At 35.9% G+C, this 7112-nt stretch overlaps 1 pseudogene; it reads left to right on the forward strand.

Annotated features, from left to right (window-relative positions):
- LOC100960775 overlaps positions 1–5013 on the forward strand; it is a 7612-nt pseudogene extending 2599 nt beyond the window's left edge.
- Positions 5014–7112: the final 2099 nt, after the last annotated feature.

Genomic DNA, 7112 nt, shown 5'->3' on the forward strand with positions numbered 1-7112 from the left:
GCTAGAAAGGAGATGGACTGCGTGAGACGTGGTGCACTTCTTTTGCAGAGACACAGAAAAGCTCTAAGTCTGGGGATGAATGCACATTTTGATGGTGAGTATGTAGGTGTGTTTGTATCTGAGAACTTTGTTTCAGAGAGGCAGGAGGGGGAGCTGATCTCTATGTGAACTTTGTAAAGTTGGAAGCAAGGACATTTAGGAGTGAGGAAGGTCAAAATGTGACATTTCCATCAACTTAATAGAAAGTGAAGTTTATGTAAGGTCCTACAATGTCACTACCAAGTGAAATTATATCTAGGTTTTAAAGGCAGAAAGATGTTTGTTTTCATCAAACATCATACTACATGTGAAAACATACAATATGTGTTTCCTATGTGTTTTCCTAAACATATCATTTTAGTCTTTCATTTATAACAGTAAAAACACATATACAGTTTCTCTTTTCAAATTTGATGTTTACAGGGAAAGAAAGCACAGATCCGGGCATAGGGAATTAAATTGCTTTCACATAAAAAGTCCATGTTTCTGTTTTAATGAGAAATTTATGCAGCACCTTCTGCACTGGTATCATCTGCTCAGCAGTCAAGCTGCCAGTTAAATATAATAGAGACTTCCACAGAAATTTGCTTCTACATAGACTCACATTTTCTAAAGTGGTTCTCGATGTTGTATATAAAATCTCCATCTTCCAGTTGTCTTATGTACAATTGAAGGTACTCGCATAAGGAGTGTACACGAAAGTATCTATTGTTCATGCAACTATTAATTCAGGTATCAGTCTGTTTGCTCATTTGGGGCCTTAGAACTATAATACGTGCTTGTCATTTGAGTTGTTGAGATCGTTACCATATAATTAGAATCCCATAAGTAAACCACGTAAGGAAGCTACCAGGCTAGAAATGCAGATGTCTCCACCTGAAGGACATGCTAGAACAGAGACATTATAGATCAGATTCAATATAATGTGCATCTGTGCCTGCACATCAGCAATAGGGTCTGTAACATGTGCAATAGGGTCTGTAAATACCATGTGCAACAACTCTAACCCCTAGCAAGTTAAAACCAATAACAGTCTCAAAGTCAGGAGTTTGCAAATGATGGCTAGTAGATCTAATTAGTTGTGTCTGTTTTCGTAAATAAAGCTTTATGGGATTATATCCACATATTTGTTGGTGTGATGTTTATGGCTGCTTGTGTATCAGAGTTGAGTAGATGAAAAAAAGACTTTATGTTCCACAAAGCCGCAATAGAGACAATAAAGCCTTTTATGGAAAACGTTTGGCAACCCGTAATCTAAGGAATGGGACAAACACTCATAGAAACACACTGACATATCCATGGGTGACACATATTTATATAGATTACGACAAGAGCAAACTTCTGTAGACTACTTTATAAAAAATTTTAAATAACCACCAGCCTTATTAATTCCTACGAGAACCTATTAGGTCCATATTATTGTTATAACCTTTGGAAAAGTAAGCAAAAACCCCACTCCTGAATAGCATAATTCCTATTATTGATAGTAGAAATGTTGAAATAAAGTAGTAAAGCTACACTACCAGGGTTTGAATCCAGGGCCCTGCAATTATTTCCAGGTCAAGTTTTTTTTTAATCAGAGCCTGTAACCAATGATGCAAACCTGATAGGATTGTTTGGTATTAAACCAGTTAATAATGAGAAGCTCTTGGAAGGAAAGTTTAAGAATTTAAGAATAAAAATGTATAGAAAATAAGAACTATTATTATTATAGTCAATCATGTCAGACCTTTTCATCCCTAAATGTCTATAGACTTTTCATGTTACAGCGCTTGTGCCTCTAGCTTCTGTGTGTGAGTCTTGGAGATTGGTTTTGATGCCAGATGTGTTTTCTGCATCTTTGGAAATATGGATCAGTTACATAAACAAGCAGAACTAAAACCTTAGTGTGAACAAGTTAGAAATCGTTCAATAAACATCTACGGACTTTAGACATACAGGATTATCAAACTGCTTATTTTCTACAGTCACCTTAAAAATAAAGAATGTTTATATGTGCTTAAACATTATGTTATTTTAAATAAACATTTAAAGAATAAGTGTTTTTTTCCATGCTTTGGCAGGGTTCCATTAAATTTGTTTTTATTATCAACAAATAGCATGGGTACAACAAGCAAAACCTAAGTATCCAGTTGCATTTTAAGGGGAAAAATGTGTATTTGCCTAGTTCACCATTTTTCCATATAGAAATTGCTACTGCTTCTAAATCAGGATGCCTATGCTTTGGCAGCGTGAAAATATTAGATAATATGCAAATAAAGCTCAAAAGAGCCATAGCTTCATCTGTTTGCCATGCAGACAAGGACTTATCTTAGGAAAATGCCATGTCAGACTCAAAATTCAGTGGTTTCCTTTGGCTCTAGAACTTACCTTAAATCATACGCTAATGCACTCTTGAAAACACTGGCAAGCTTAATATTAACACAGAACAAGATTAGTCTGTGTCATAAATTACTTCATTAGTAACCCTCAGCATCATGGGCATTTTCCATTGTGGAGAGATATTTTCTATAATATTTGAAATAGACCTTGGCTTAGATTTAGAAAAAAGCATCCAATGTATATAACTAGAGCCAAATCCTATCAGGAAAGGAAAAGAGCATGAGCCTTTCCTTGGGCTTTATCATAGGTAATTCTAGGGGAGGTACCACATGAAGTAAGTAATCTATTACTGCCCCTAAGTAATTAAAATGATTTGTGATATAATTAAATGTGTAGTAAAAATTTAATTAGAAATTAGAGTACTGTATATTAAGCACAAACACAATCTATCTAACTTATTATATAAAATATTTTTTATAGTGCTCACGTATACAAATTATATAGTAAGTTGCAAATAAACAATCTCTTATAAATTCTTGTTCAGAATATTATTTCTCTGACTGGTCACATGCAGAAGGTCTGTGCAAAATCACTTTTCTTGTCAAAAACATCATTTGGTTACCCAACTAATTATTGTTGAACATATACTATGTGCTTTTTTTGCTATAAAAAAGGAATTGGTGAAAAACATGGTGCTTCACTGTTGAAAGGCATTATTTCAGTGGGAAATCAAGCCATCTATCTACCATAACACACGAGACTCTTACATCAGTAACACTACAGACTCCTCCTTTTAGTTTCATTCTACAGAGCTTGATTGATTTAGTCATTCATATTTGTTGAATGCTTACTAGGTTTAGACACTCCTCTGGGCACTTGAATACACCTATCAGGGTAAAGTGGAAAGTCCTGACCCCTAAGTTTATTATTCATACATGCCGTGTACGCTGCTGAGAACCCGTGCACATAGAGTCAGGCCTACTGAGTAACAGGAGGCAATTTTGTTGCTGTCTCAGCCTTATAGGTTGTTTTTTCTTTTCTTTTCTTTTCTTTTTTTTTTTTTTTTTTTTGCAGTTTTTGGCGGGAGCCGGGTTTGAATCCACCACCTCCAGTATATGGGGCCAGCACCCTACTCCTTTGAGCCACAGGCACTGCCCTGTCTTAGCCTTATATTCTTGTCCTAATTACCAAGACTTGACTTTTGGGAACATTAATTTTCATGAACTCTTTTTAACCCTACTAAAGAGATGAATAACGATGGCATGAATGAGTCTTCATGAACTTTTTTTATTATAAGATATAAAGAAGAAAGACTTTGCTTTGCTTTATTGACTGAGGAATTATTTCCATTTCTGAAGTCCTTCTGTACTTCAGAACGTGCTAGGCAAATAATGTGTCAATTTGATAATTTAATTTTAAATATATTAGTTTATAAAGACAACACAATTAAAAGAACTGCTAAAAATGCCTCATTTTCATTTACAAACTTTATCAATTTCTTTACGATGCTAACCTAGACATTTGAAAGACTGACAAGAGACAGGCACAGTGGCAGCAAAAAGGGGATTTGGGGACACATGGCGAAGGGGATTCTTTGCTAGGATTTAAGGATAAGAATGTGAAACAGAGGATACAGTGACCCAACTATTCACAAGCCTTCATGGGGAGCTTAAGCAAGGGACAAGACTTTGCTTTTCAAAAAACCTGAAGATTCAGGGTGACTCCTATGGCTCAGTGAGTAGGGCGCTGGCCCCATATACCAAGGATCACAGATTCTAACCTGGCCCAGCCAAACTGGAACAAAAAATAGCCAGGTGTCATAGCCAGTGCCTATATTCCCAGCTACTTGGGAGGCTGAGGTAAGAGAATCACCTATGCCCAAGAGCTGGAGGTTGCTGTGAGCTGTGATGCCACAAAACTCTATTGAAGGTAACAAAGTGAGACTCTGCATCTAAAAAAAAAAAAACTGAAGATTCAGCAAAATTACAAGAAATGTTATGGAGAAAAAAGAAGACTGAAACCTCACAAGAATCCCAATGCAAAGATTGATACCCAGATCATCTGAAACATTTTTATTTAGCTGAAGAGGAAAGACCCAAGAAACAACAAAGAAAAGTCAACCAGCCTTTGTCAGAAGAACAAATTGACCAGCCCTTTGCCTGAAGAACAGTGTAGCATTGACCAGGCTTTGTCTCAAGATCTCTGTAGTTTTGACCAGCCTCAGCCAGAAAAACAATATAGTAAAACAATAAAGTCCTTAAATCTAAATAAAAATTAAAAGAAAACATCAAATCAAAAAGCACAAGGAGAATATGAACAGGTACACGCTAAGTGTGCTGCTAAGAAACAAGAATTTGAGAGGAGAGAACAGGAGAAAGGAAAAGCTCAAGGGCATTACAAAAAGAAGAAGATGGAATGTTCAAAATATTAAGCAAAAAGACCAAAAGGGTCAGGCAAACTTGAATTTACTGATGGAGTATCTTCTGCAAAAAATACAAGAAAAATAATTAAATCAAACATTTTGTGCTTATAGGTTAAAATGTCTGTTATCTCTTGTCTCTTGAGTTCTTCCATTTGTATAATGGATACCTCCTAACAGTGAATTAAATTAGCCAACAAACTGGATTGCTAAACTGTATATAAAATGTCTAAATATTTTGATTCTTCTAAAAGAAACTTTTTTATATATGCTGTCCATAATATGACATATTTCTTATTTATTTGCCTCTGAAGGAACGCTGGCCTGAATAACTGAAGGAATCTTCTATTTGGGAAACATTGTCAATCATGTAACACTATGGTATCATATGAAATTTGTATAAAATACAATGTTTTGAAAATAAAAGTAAAAGACTAACAAGAGTTATGTATCTCTTTATTTTTTATTCTAAAAGGCAGGGATTTTTTTTCATATGTTTCTTAGCTATTCATCTGTCTTCTTTAGAGAAGGTTCTATTCATCTCTCTTGCCCATTAATATAAGGGATTGTTGGCTTTTTTCATGTTGATTAATTTGAGTTCTCTTCATCCCTAAGTATTAGAGAAATGCAAATGAAAACTACCCTGAGATATCATCTAACCCCAGTAAGCATAATCTCAAAACTTGAGATCATGACATGGATTTTGAGAGAAGGGAACACTTTAACACTGCTGGTGGGACTGCAAACTAACACAACTTTTTTGGAAGGAAGTGTGGATAACCCTCAAAGAACTCAAACTAGACCTTCCATTTGATCCTGCAATCCCATTACTGGGCATCTATCCAGAAGGAAAAAAAAAAAAAAAAACTTTTTACCATAAGGAAAGCTGCACTAGACTGTTTATCACAGCTCAATTTACAATTGCCAAAATGTAGAAATGGCCTAAATGCTCAACAACCTAGGAATGGATTAACAATCTGTGGTATATGTATACCACGGAATACTATTCAGCCACTAAAAAAGACGGTGACTTTACATCTTTTGTATTAATCTGGATGGAAGTGGAAGACATTATTCTTAGTAAAGCATCACAATGGAGAAACAAGAATCTATGTACTCAATTCTGATATGAGGACAATTAATGAGCTGGTACAGGGTGGAGGGAAGGAAATGGGGAGAACAGAGAGAGGGAAGGAGGGAGATGGGTTGGGGGTCACAGTGTGTGACGTACCTATTGGGGATAGGACATAATTATAAGAGGGACTTTACCTAACAAATCCAATCAATGTAATCTGGTTCTTTGTACCTTAATAAATCCCCAACAATAAAAACAAAACAAAACAAAATAAAAATAAAAGGCAGGGAAATAAAGGGACTCATCCATATTAGTCAATCGGCAAGAAACATGAACAGAACTTTTTCCCAAGAGGACAAATGGCCAATAGAGACATGAAAAATGTTCATCATCCATAATCATCAGAGATGTGCAAATCAAAACCACCCTGGCACATCACCTAACCCCAGTGAGAATAGCTCACATTACAAAGTCCCAAAGATGCAGATGTTGGCCTGGGTGCAGAGAAAAAGGAATGCTTATGCACCATTGGTGGAACTGCAAACTAATATAGCCTTTTTGGAAAGAAGTATGGAGAATATTCAAAGAACTAAAAGTAGACCTTCTATTTGTTCCTGCAATCCCATTACTACATATGTACACAAAAGAAAAAGAAACCATTTTGCCATAAGGACATGTGCATTTGAATGTTTATAGCAGCTCAGTTCACAATTGCAAAGGTATGGAAACAACCCAAGTGCCCATCAACTCATGAACGAATTAATAAACTGTGGTATATGTACAGCCATAAAAAAGATAGAGATTTTGCATCTTTTGTATTTATCTGGATGGATTTAAAGAACATTCTACTAAGTAAAGTATTTCAAGAATGAAAAATTAAGCATCCATGTACTCAATACTAAGTTGAAACTAGTAGATTAACAACTACAGGCCCACAGGAAAGAAAAACACAAGTAAATTCAAAAAGCGCCAAGGGGTGTCCAGTAAGCTCCCATCTAATGAGTATAATGTACAGATATACTGGGTGAAGGCCTCAACGGCAAAGTGGGCTTTACCTTAAAACACAAACAATGTAACCTAATTGTATGTACCCTCTGTATTAACGAAAATTTTAAAAGACAATAAATTTTAAAATATTGGGGAAAATGGGCGGTGCCTGTGGCTCAGTGGGTAGGGCACCAGCCCCATATACCGAGGGTGGCAGGTTTGAACCCCGCCCCAGCCAAACTGCAACAAACAAAATAGCTGGGCACTGTG

Source organism: Otolemur garnettii, unplaced genomic scaffold, assembly GCF_000181295.1.
Source record: "Otolemur garnettii isolate 467f Iridium unplaced genomic scaffold, OtoGar3 scaffold00024, whole genome shotgun sequence".
Classification (NCBI taxonomy): Eukaryota; Metazoa; Chordata; class Mammalia; order Primates; family Galagidae; genus Otolemur; species Otolemur garnettii.